The following is a 13,136-nucleotide window of genomic DNA, read 5'->3' as shown; positions in this document are numbered from 1 at the left end:
CATATTTACTGTTGACAAGTGGCCTAATTTTCAGCGGTTCTGAATATTCAGAGCTCCCTTTAAATTTGTTTCAGGTGCTTAATGCCTCTGAAAATCAGACTGCTATGGATTTAGCTATCTAATTTAGGCACCCAAGTTTGAAAATATTGATATGTGGTTTGATTCCCAACTCTGTAATTGTGCTTGAAAATATCTTTTGTGACAATTATTCCTTTCGTGAATCTTTTCCATTGTTCCATACGCTCCATCTAAGATATTACCTTTCATCTGTGAAAGGCAAATTACCACTTTTTAATCTCCTGTTTTTCTTTCCCTCCTCCCTAGCATTTTTTATGAACGTCTATGCACACCCACTTATGCAGACAATACTGTAGCAATACAACTTGATAGAAAGAGTCCTGCCAATGTAGTTATGTCCAGCTCTGTGCAAGGTTCAACAAGCATAATGTTCTTAAGTGTCCCCTTCCCCCTCTAGCCTGCACCTTAAACAAAAACAAAAACAAACACAAATATTTTTGTTTTTTTTTTTAAAAAAAACATTTGTCTAAATATCTGGATCTGGAAACCTTTTGTTAGGTACTTTTGTAAGAGATTTTACACAGACAATTTTCAAATGTGCATTTGTAATGGGTAAAAACAACTTTAAAGCAACTGTGGGCACTTGATAATTACAGATATTTAGGCTGTGCTTTTAAAGAAAATCCTGTTGAAATCTGATTGATTACAGACTAAATAGTTAAATGTTTCTGGATGTTAAATAGATTTGCAAATAAGTAGAGGACACTTTCAGACCCTGGTCCCAAAAAGTGTGACCAACTCAAGTAGTTTATGGCAATTTGCAACTTGGGCAACATAAAGCACCGTGGAATGTTTGTGTCTTGTCCTTTTATAGAACCCTCTAAACTGCTGCAAACCTCTCTGATTCTAGCTGTTGTATGGTACTGATGCTATATTAACCTCTAGCTACTACAGTGATTGGTGAACTGAAGATGCCTTTATTGAGACAGCTACCCTTTATCAAGAAACAACTATATGGAAGTGTTTATAATACTTTATCCTGTTTTTTTCCTATATTATGGTAAAAAGTATTGAAATTTTAGAGGAATTTTGTTTATGTAATAGGGACTCACCTGTGGAATGTTCTGCCACAGAGGGAACTAAAATAGGTGCAGTCTTTACATGCCTCCTTTTCTTCAGTTTTTGAACATTGTTTCATTTCTGTGTCAATCAATATGAAATAATCAAATGCTGTTAACAAACCATAAATCCATAAATCTGCTCTAACCGGGGAGATGAATTTTTAGAAGCTATACACTTGTTTGTAAACAGTTGTTGCAGCAAAATGTCCCATATTAGTAATGGTCCTTGGGTTAGGCTTGTGATAGAAGGAACTGTATTTCCTGATGAGGCTGCGAAGGCCAAACGTTCAGGGAAATTAAGAAAAAATAGTTCTAGGAAAATAAACCAGATGTTTGAATGGGGGATAGGTAGATAGAACAGGCAGGAAGTGGATCAGGAAGGAGGAAGAGAAAGATGGAAAAGGAATGGTAATGTGTTGCCATTGTACGTATCTAGGATCTTGGGCCTGAATCTGCGCTTACTTGCGTTAAGTTAATAGCTCTACTGAACTCAGTGGAGTTACTAGTATAAAACTGAAGTGAGAATCAGGTAGGTCCTTGGTGCTCACCTCTGTTGTGTAGTTTCTGGAGCAATTATGTTTACGGAGTGATTCCTTGAGTCTCAGTCTTCCTTCTATCATTGACTGAAATGAGCAATAGGAAAAAATTAATTTGTTTTCCTGTTAGTCTTTCTTTAACAGCTCAGATGAAAACACTCCCCTTTATATCTTCTTATCCTTTACAGTCCTACCATGAGCACTGCTGCTACACACTAAATAGATTAAAAATGAACTAGAAAATTGCTTGAGTGGCTTGAGATTTTGAACAATTTGAATACAGTAAATGCAGTACTTAACTGCAATTTTATTGTATAAATCCTATTTATACTACCACAGGATTACAGTTATTGTGCAGATAAATAGTACCATTTTCTATTGTTGAAATAAATCTATTGAGCTTCTAATTCTTTATTACAATTCATAAAATATCACTGTAGCTCAGGCTTTGTTATCAGAGCAATGTTGTAGCTCACCATCATAAACTCTTTTCATTTGAAGATGTGTATGTGTACACTTACAGTGTTTGTGGAGGGTAGATACTTGGATGCTGACTCACCCTTATAATCTGTTTATAGTTGGGTAATAATCTTTTGATCTTGATATTACTGGATGGTGGGTGGGGAGCTTGATCTAGGTGCTACAGTATATCTTTATTAACTGTTCATATTTTTAATTTAGTCTTTTTAATTCAAGTGTATCCAGTGGTAATATTGGAGGGTGGATTCTTAGTTTCCAGGTGCTGATTTGACTTTAGGAATCTTGCTGATTTCCTTCAGTTATTTTCACTACTGGATATCTTTTTTTATTGTTATTTTAATACTTAATGATGAATGCTACTTTCCACTGAGTCTGTCTTATCCAAATTTATATTTCTCCCATAATGCTTCTATCTTCATAGGGTGACACATTTTCTTGTGGCTTGGAAAAAAAGCTCAGTACAATGGTTGTAGATTTGGAATATGTAAATGAATGGGTTTTTTTTCTCATCTCATTGCCCCCCAAATCTTCCTGAAATAACTCCCCTTATTATTCTGATTCTGAACTAGCAAGATGTCTTTTTTTTTCTTGTTTAGCAAATATGAGTTGTTCTGAAATTGCCTCTATAAATTGAAGTGTAAATTGTGAGCAGGATGAGATATCAGCCCAGACAGCTGTAATGTGAATTTAGTGATTCTGTCCTGTCTTAACTGTGAATAGCGGGGACCTTATTAATACAGCTTATACCAGCTGGCAATCTGCCTTAGTACATTCACAATTGGTTTTGGTATTCTCCAGCCCCTCTCCTCTTTTAATCTCATCATCTTTTTTCCTATTTTCTCCCCTTGCTTTTCTTGTGTCTTCACCCCTCAGTTTTATCCATGTTGCTCTCCAGTGAAAAACTCATTATTGAGTGGAAAGATTCTGACATTGGTGGTAATATATAGTGTCTGCTTGTCCTCCTCCTTCATCTTCTTTGCTCCTCCCTTTGTTGCTGCCCTAAAAACAGCTCATTGTCATATAGGCAATAGTAACATCAGAGGTAAATCACTCAATCTCCACTTTCCACTGCTCTTCAGCACCTCTTTCCCTTCCGTGTTCCTCTGATTTTAACTGCATTAGGATTGTGAGACCAGACCTAAGTAAACTATGACCACTTTAAGTGAACTACTCCACCACATTTTCCTCACACTGTAGTCCCACTAGTTAAAAAGCCTTTAATACTTGGATCTTTTTTTAAAATCAAATCTGGATTCACATTCTTTTTTTTGATGACTGCACATCTGCAAGGGAAAATTGTTCCAGTGACTCCCTGACTCCATGTTAGCTCAGAATATGGTAAGTTGTTTGCTCTACGTAGAAACGTGCAGACATTCAAACATTATTGGATGTTTCATTTATCAACTTAAAGATCTATAATGAAATACTGATACATTACGCATCTTTTTGGGGATGGAAAAACCCAAATATTTTAAATGTTAAGGAAAAATATCCTAAAATTCTTTCTCTCACTCCACTGTTAGAGAAGTTCTAGCAATCTGTTGTTATAGAACATACTGCATTCCGTATAACCCTCATGTTAGTATGTAGAATGAATATGGTGACGCCACCTTTAAAATGTGGCTCACACACACACACAGCCTCCAGCACTTCCAGGATGCTTTTAATGAGCACATTTACTGGTTAGAAATTTGAACATTATGAGCAACCCTGGGAACAAATGAAAAACTTTTTTAGGTCTTGTTTCATTTTTTCAGTTTCTCAACAATGAAGTGGTAAAATAAAATATGTAATCCAGAAAGCTGAGAGGATTTGAGTGCCACCCTGGATTTTGCACTAAGCTTTTTATCCCTGAACACCCAGGTCCTGGTTGTAATGTAGGTTACCAATGCAAATAAGTCAGGTTGTATCTTCTAAATCCCTTCAGAACCCCTCCCCTCCCCCCCCCCCATCATAAAACCACCACACTTTGATGTAGCTTGGCACAGTTGTCATTCTTTTCTCAAGACAGAGCCATAGATATTGCAAGGAAGAGCTTTGGATGGAAGTTTGCTTATCACCTGCCAACTCTGTAGCCTGCTTCAGTCAATAATGCTTAAGAGCATTATGGTCTTTCACAAGGTTTTTTTTTTTAATGTGGCTTTGTTTTCCTCACCATTTTATAAGTTTTGTGCTAGGAAAAATCTTGGGCATAAAAACCTTAACAGTGTTAATTTGCTGAGTTTACTTTCTCCTATTTTGAGACTGATAATTATTTAAACTAAAATCAGAGATTGATGCTAAAGAAAAGGAAACTTGAACTAATTAAATTAATCTCCGCACAATTGAAAAAATGCACATGGTTAGATTTTTTCTTTTTTTTAATTACTTTTGAAAGACTGTACTTGTATAAGAAATTGTTGGAGGAACTAAACTCCTGAACTCACATTGGGAACAAATGGTTGCACAGCAGACTGAGATCTGATTTAACTGTCTGAAGTCTGTGTACTACAAGATTAGTATAATTAGGTACGCCTTGGTTTTTGTGATTATGAATTAAACTGAATATGGATATATTTATTGGCATGATGTAGTTAGACAATGTCTATTTGTGATTTTTAATCAATTCTTTCTCTGATATACCGTCCATAATTATTTCATTACTCAACTGGAATGTAATTATCAAATATCTAGGTTATCCAGAGGTGATCAGATAGTTTTGTTGAGCTGCTTAGTTACCACTTATAGCATACTTTGTAAATTATACAATTATGTTGACTATTAAAATATATTTTTGGAGTTGCTCTGAACGATTTTAATCTATTTTGAATTTTTTTCTTGCCGAGGGAAATTTATGTTGAATGATCTTTGGTTATGACAGTCTCACTTGGTTGAAGATATTAGACTTTTGGTCTCATGAATGAGAGTATGCAGTATAACTACTCACTTAGTCATGTGCTCTCACACACAAATGCCCACTAAGCTGTAGTTAAGGCTGACAGTATATATTAGTAATTTTAAAACAGTGTAGTTATCAAAAAACCTCCATTAGAAACCTACAAATTTCAGAATTAAAGATAAACTTGAATTCTAAACATTTGAAAATATGGCAATCTTAGATGTGTGCAGGTATAGATCACTGCATTATACATTTTATAGAAAAAAATGACCACAAGAAGATTGTATGGTTGCAGTGATGTACTCAATGTAGCCCCAATTCAGCAAGGTAGTTAAGCACAAATCTAACTTTCAAGCATGAGAGTAGTCTCACTGATTTCAATGAGGCTGCTTATGTGCTTAACTACCTTGCTGAACTGAGGCCTGTAGTGATACAGTGGCTTTTCAAAACTTCAGATATCTACGGCTGTGGGCTGCAGATGACTTAAGGACCTTAATGTCTCATTCTCATAGAACGCATCTTACAATGTAATTATGGAAAAAACAAAGAAGGGAAGATGGCATCATTATAGTGCAGTGTTAACATTGCGTGGCTGCCTGAACTACATTTCCTTACTACTTCTTCAAGGGCCTCTGTGTGAGTATGCATGCCACAGGGATGACATCTAAAAAGTAAAAATGCACAGAAGCACCTCTTACTGAATTTCGTCAGTTTCTAATTGTTGCTTTTTGGCATTCTTGTAAGGCTTTCTATGCTTAAGTGAAAGATATATTTTCACCCTTCTCTCCATCTTAATGATGTATTTTGTCTGGGAATTTCCTTAGTTTTATACATTTTTGAAATGTTTGACATGCATTGTGAGCCAGGGGACAGGATACTTTGAAGAGTTCCTAAATTCTTCAGGATACCGGATGTGTCAGGGAGAATCACGTAACATGCAGAGTCAAGTAAAGGCAGGCAGCAGGGACCCAGTGGAATTTATTAATTCCACATGGTTCTGGACTCCCCAGCTTCTAAGTTACTTTTTGTAAGTCAGCTGCTCTGTATACTTTGGCTGCCTCCTCTGTCTTTATTCTTGCTTTGCCTACATTCAGTAGAAGCTATGGGCTTGACATGGACTCCATTGTGGGTTCACAGCAAGATTTTGTTAACATGGTCTTTTCCAGTGCAGACCTGGTGGTGCTGAGAGTATTTGTCCTATGCATTACAATAAATATTCTACTACCCCATGCTTCTGCAATAAAAATACTGAAGATTTCACCAGTGGTAAAATACAGCCTTAATTCTGCCTGGTAATAATAACATGCAATTCTGATGAATGAATAGTAGTATTTGTAGACTTAGATTAGATTAAACTGATTTTTAAAGACACAGATTTTTTTTCCCTTTCTTTTCATCTCTTTTGGTGTCACTACAAGGCAGAGTTAAGTTTGGGTGCCCTATACCTTAATATGTTTGGATTTCTTTTACCCTTTACTCTTAATTTTCTGGTTTTAGAATTCTTCCTTTTGGAAAAAATTGCAACATAATATTTTTGTTAACCTAAACTGGTATACTCTGTCTTAACTCCATGCTAATGTACTTTTTAAATCTGGGATGTTGATTATTATTTATTTGCATACATGAGCTGATCTGAGATTCTCACCTACTCACATTCCTCCAGGAGCTGAGGCGTTCAGAAAAACATCAGATATTGTAAAATTCACAATGAAATCACAAGAGTTGGGAACACTGCCTTTTATTCTGTTCTTAAGGTCATTCAAGAAAAAAAAGGAGGGAAGGGTGCCTGGTACCAAATGTGAAATTTTTAAAGGACTTATTTTAAAATAATGTTAACTGTAAATAAATTAATAGATTTATTTGTCAGTTCTCAGAAATTCTGTGCCCAAAGAGTAAGTTCTGTAAGTTTTTGGGAAATACATTGTAGTCTTCATACATAACAAAGGTTGAATGTCTGCTTCAAGTACAAAATTTAGCCTTAACTAATGAACTGCAACCTGTACTTCCATAATACATCTTCTGAAATGATTGAACAGATTTTAGAAAGTGAAATGGATAGGAAACATCTTTGTGTCATCTTACCATGGACATCCCTTCCATCGATGTCACATCATGTGGACGCAGTAGGCTAGATTATCTCTGGCCCTTATGTAGGTCCACTGTGAGGGTGGCGGTGAAGGAGGGAGGCAAGGATTCTTCCCAATTCCAACACACATCCCACACAGAGAGTAGGGACAACCCCAAGGAGGCACATGGCAGAACAGAAAAACGTTCAGAAATCTTCCATTTTTAAGGGCTTGTCTACATTTACCAGGGGATCAACGAGTGGCTATCAATGCATTGGCAATTGATTTAGCGGGTCTAGTGAAGACCTACTAAATCGATCTTAGATCATCTCCCATGGACTCCTGTACTTCATTGGATAGAGAAGAGTAGTCGCGTAGTGTGGACCCTGTGGTAAGTAGGTCTAAGCTATGTCGATTTGAGTTATGCTATTCACGTAACTCAAATTGCATAGCTTAGATCAAATTTCCCCTGTAGTATAGACAAGGCCTGAGTGTTACAAATTTAGTAGTTGTGAAGATGATGGATCGACCTTGTACACACAGTAGACTGTCTTGATTACTTAGAATAACTCTTTAGCATGATGTCTTTGAAACCACCCAAGAATGGGCTAATTTTCAAACTTCATTTGCACCACTTTTTTTACCCATGCATTGTCCATTTAGAGACATTAAATGCAAATTTCATCATCACTATTAGTAGTGGGTTGATCCTCTTCTCATACATCATGATGTTTGCTTTTTAATTTGTTTACATTCCAACCCATTGTGGAATGCACATTTCCCAGTCCTTGATTTTAAAAGCAGCAATACTAGAGTTTGACCTTTTACTTTTAGAGTTGAATGTTGAGATGATGATTGCTTTTGAGTAGGAGATGCTCCATTTAATCCAGAGCTCCTGGTATCAGCTATTTTAAAAACTTCCAAGTGAAAAGGAGCAATTTAGATTACAAAATATCCATGAACAAACAATATTTTCTTTACACTTGAACCAAAAACTATAAAGTTTTGGTTCCTTGCTTCCATATTGAATTGATTAATGAATGCTTATATTAATTGTCTAAAAAAGCACTTTATGCTGATCTCCCAAATTGTTAACCATTGTATATTCTAGTTTAAAACTATAGTGTTAAATTTTAAAAAATGACCTGTTAGCTTCTAAATTAGAGCTTTTGTTTTTTCTGTGCTCTCTGAGTTATTGCAATGAATTTAAACAAATATTTGGAGAGGTTCCTAATAATGAGCACCCCTATCTGGTTTGCCCATTAAAATTGGAGAATGTTTAGGCACCGGTCCCATTTAACTCAACAATAGGATCAAATCTTAGATTCTCACCACGTTGAGAGAAACTAGGTTTTCTTAGCACAGGACAGGACTTTTTTTTAATCATTTGTCTTATGTCCTCTGCCTTGCAGCACCAAACGCAGATTGGATATTTGACAAATTCCAAAGCCTACAACTAGCATCCTAGTCTCCTTTTCCCCAGAGACTCTGCCTTTCAGGATTAGATTAAAAACACATACATACATACAAGTTGGTTTTGTTTATCTCCTGCAAATTTTAGAACAGAGAGCAAATGTTCAGTTTCCACCTCCCATTCCAAAAATGATAGATTAGAAAAAGGTTTAAATCCTACAAAATATCAGGTAGCACAATGCCTAAAAATATCTTCTCAAGTAATTGGTAGATAGCTATCATTTCAACTACATGTTAACTAAGATCCTTCTCCCCTCCCCGCCACCCGGAAATTTCCTCAGTTTTTTTTTTTTTAAACATTTAAGAATTGCTCAATGACAGATTTCTCTGTGGAGATTTTAGGCTGTGCAGAAATGGAGCCCTCTGCTTATTAGATTATTGGCATAGTACCTTCTGAGGCTTCCTCCCTTCCCCTCCAGAGACTTGATTGCCTCTGTCTTCCCATCACAGAGAGAGATTTCATAGGGATGGGACAGCTAAAAAAAAGAATTTTAGTAATTTTTTTTTTTTTTTTTTTTTTTTTTGGAGAGGTGATCACTAGGCCATAAGATAGGACCCTTTCCTTCTCATCTGGCACTCTTCCATTTAGCCCAGACCAAGCCTGTCCCTGCCTTCTCTCTCTACCAGATTAGCCCTTCCTCTGTCAGTAGTCTCTTTTCTTCTTCACCAAGAACATATTGTGTAAGGAATAGAGTGAATAAGGCAGGACCAGGGCCGGTGCAAGGATATTTTGCACCTTAGGCGAAACTTCCACCTTGCGCCATGCCCCCCTGCCCGCCCATAACATCGGTTAATTGAGGGGCAAATCCCAACAAGCCTTTATAGACCCCAGGGGCCAGCCTGCTCAGGGGCCAGCCAGGCCCAGGGGCTGCTCCCCAGACCAGGTTCCCCCCTCCCTGCCCCCTGAACCTCCCTGGAGGGTGCACAGCCCCCTCTCCCCCTGTGAGCCCTTCCCACCCCGGTGGCCCCCGCCCTGAGTCCACTCACTGGCTTTGCTGGTCTTGGGCCGCTGCAGCAGCTCGGCAGGGAGGAGCTGCCTTCTGGGGGCTCCCGCAGCAGATGCATGCGGGCAGAGGCTCCATGCGCCTCCCCCGGCTCCCGCCTCGCCACGCTCGGGCTCTGCGGCTCCCGGGAGTGTGAGCCGCCGCCACCGCTGCCCCTCCTGGAGCAGGCTCAGGGCCCCGCGCCCTGGTGGTGGCTCACATGCCTGGGAACTGCAGACCCCGAGTGTGGCGAGGGGGGAGCTGGGGGGCGCACAGGGGCTATGCCCGCATGCGTCTGCTGCAGCCTGCAGGAGCCCCTCGAGCCAGGGCACTGCTTTTTGGCGCCCCCAGGGTCGTCCTTAGGATTTATGGGTCCCTATGCCGTATTCTTAAACGGGTGCCCCTGTGCCCGATGGCAGCCTGAGCTTGCGGCCTGGTTGGGGCGGAGGGTCAAGGCAGAAAGAACAACAAAACGCCCGGCCTGCCTCACTGTGGTGGAGAGTCACAGTTCCCTGCAGAGACCCCTGTACCCTCTCCCTCATGCAGAATGGACATGCAGAAGGTACCTAATTAAAAGCACTAAACTTGGGAATAAAAAATGTTAGTTTCAGGTTTTTTTTATATGCCCTGAAGTTTGTCCGACATTTATTTGCAAAAACTTTGTAGTAAGGGCGAGTCAGCTGTCTTGCTGAATACAACATTAAATATTATGGAATACATGATGCAGCTCTTCTCTGTTTTACATTTTCTTAATCAGTATTTCTAAGCTGATTTTATATTTTAAATGTACTCTTAAGCCTTCATAAAGTAATCATTCCAGATTACTACATATTTAACTCATTGAAATAGACATTATTTTAAATTAATCAGTCACAGAGGTTTAGTATGTTCAGAACAATGTTCATTGCTTTTAGAAAAAGTGAACACTAATTTACTGTGTGTGATCTCCATAACAATACACATGTTTATGAAGTTTCACCAACTTTAAAAAATATGTTTCCAAAGGATTTTATATCTTACTAAGGTACTGATTTTGCTTAAAACTAGTTCATCAGATAGTCAGAAGTAAACAAAGGGAAACTCTTTGTCCGGCTATCTGGAAGCAAAGGGCTGGTGTGTGTGGGTGTGTGTGGAACTGGATGGACAGAAAGGACCAGAAGACTTGGAAGTAAGTTTTTTTTACTATAGTAATTAAAATGTGTGTTTTAGATAAGGGTGGTCTTTTGAAGAATTTATTTAAAAACCATATGTCTGAAGATCCAAGCATTTAAGGCTAAAGATGATTGTGCATCTAAAAATCTATGCAAGGATTTTTTTTAGAGATGTGATTTTATAATCTTCACCAACTCACTAATGAAATATTTTTAAAGCAAATTTTAAACTAAGGTCCTGCAGACTGACATGTTCTGAGTAAATATTAGTCATGCATAACCGTTTTTGTCAGTACATTCAGAAACTGACAGTAGAAACCTGGGGGTTAGCAAATGCCTGTTAAATGTCTTCATTATCCCTTGAATGGTTCTTTAACGGTTTCAGTGTTGTGCTATTAGGTCTGGCAGGCTGGAGACTTTTTCTCTTTTAACTACTAGATCCCCTTCCCAGGAAGACTCGGAGCCTGCAGGAAGGGTCATAGCAGGGATAGGAAAACCAGTCGGGTGGACACTAAGACCCAGTGGTGCCCCGAATTTTCAGGTACCCTACCCAGCTGCCTATGCCTGAGGACGGCCCTGGGCGCCCCCAACCACTTGCCGCCCTAGGCAACTGCCTAGTTCACCTAGTGGTTGCACCTGCCTTGGGCAGGACTTGCCAAACCATAAAATATTGGTTTGGGGGAGGGGGAGGTTTAGTTCTTTTAAATAATGTCCTTCAGGCTGCCTCCTTGCTCTATGTTATATCCTGATCTTTGGGAGATTTAAAAAGAAATAAAGATAAGTCTGAAATCAGTTACCTTGAAAAACTTAATGGCCCCTTTACACTTATTTAGGGCATTTAGTGCACAAGTCTATAATTTAAGGTTGTTTTTTAAAATTGTACTTGTATGTCACCTTTACAAAACACCCTGCTGGATCAGGATGTGTCATTAACTAACAATACATTACTTTAAGCATGTGGGAAGTTGGTGGCAGAAGGTGGCTTATTTGCTAGCTTGGATCTATTTCATAGTCAGTGGAAGCATGGCAGCTCCCTTGGTCAGTGCTCTCTCATCCCTCACGTTGTGCAGATCATCTCTTATGGATAAGAATAAAAGAGCTCAGTTCACATTAAAGACTGATTGCCTGCAAAGTTTCATTTTAATGATGCTATTAGAGAGCCTAGTCCTGCCATCTTTACTTGCTCAAGTAGTTCTATGAATAGGATTATCTATTTAAGGATATCTAGCGCTAGTAAGAGTTGCAAGATGTTGTATTATGTGTTTTAGTTATCATGTGGCCAAAAGTTGTTAAGAGCTGCCTATAAGTTTGCGTCTCTCTGACTAAGCAAAATTATTTAACTGATTTTGATAATTTTAAACTTAAGGAAATTGCTTCAAATGTGAACTGTAAACATTTGTCCGAGTTTCAGGCTTCGAAGTGCAACTGTAAAGTTTCAAATAGTCAAATTAAAAACAAAAGCCTCTGAAAATAATTACACACACAGTGTAAATATTAACAAATCCTTAATTCCCATCTAATGATGTTACTGGGCAGAGCTATAACTAAGTCTTTAGTGTGTGTGTGTGTGTGTGTGCGTACAAAACAGTCTTATCCTAGATAATTTTATAATTCTGGAAAAAATCAGAATAACTTTTTTTGTAAAAGCATAACCTGAAAATTAACATTGTCTTTTACAAACTTCTATACAATTTTTGTTTAATGTAAGTTCAACATTTTAGTGAAGTTTGGGTATTAGAGAGATTGATATTTTGTTGTACTCCCTCTCTGAAAAGCCTTGTGAACCTGAGAAGCACTAAATCAAAAACATTTTTTTTGCTTTTATATTTTTAATTTCCAGTTGGATACAAATCTTAGTAGTCTTTAACCTTTTCTTCTAATAAAGTAAATATTAAGTTAATATTGATCTTTGAACAGCTGCTATTTCAATTTAGTTGAAAATGTGCCATTAGCAACAGATCCCTGTGTTGCCAAAATATACAGTCAAGTCCTGGCAAAAACATCAAAAAAGTAATATTGTCCTTTAACAACAAAAAAGCTATATAGTAAACGTTTTAGAATTCATAAGGGGGCTTAATTTTGCCAGACTCTTTCATCTGTTCCATTTGTGATAACTAGTGAACTTTACTTTAAACTGAAGAATTTTATGGAGCATAATATTTTTTTAAAAGTTATTGAAGTAAGATGAAGTGATTGAAATGAAAAGTGTTTCAATTCAGTGTAATTTCTGAAATTTGAGATATGAAGGTGAGGTTTAGCAAAAATTAACCTAACCACTTGACCATAATTAAACGGCACTGTTTTATTTCCTTTGATGTCAAGAGTTTTATAAATGAATACTGTGATTTATATAGACATTCCAGGAGCACATTTCTTGAAAAGAACATTTGCATTTTTTCCTAACCCTTTTATTGAGTTTCTATTAAGATT

General features: G+C 37.7%; 1 protein-coding gene across 7 annotated transcripts in view; it reads left to right on the top strand.

The window, feature by feature from the left end:
* ULK4 (unc-51 like kinase 4) overlaps nucleotides 1-13,136 on the top strand; it is a 401,679-nt gene that overhangs the window by 172,531 nt on the left and 216,012 nt on the right. The gene's annotated exons all lie outside the window — the stretch shown is intronic.

Source organism: Trachemys scripta, chromosome 2 (assembly GCF_013100865.1).
Source record: "Trachemys scripta elegans isolate TJP31775 chromosome 2, CAS_Tse_1.0, whole genome shotgun sequence".
NCBI lineage: Eukaryota > Metazoa > Chordata > Testudines > Emydidae > Trachemys > Trachemys scripta.
Note: the sequence above shows the minus strand (reverse complement) of the source record. Positions and strands in the feature narration are given on the sequence as shown.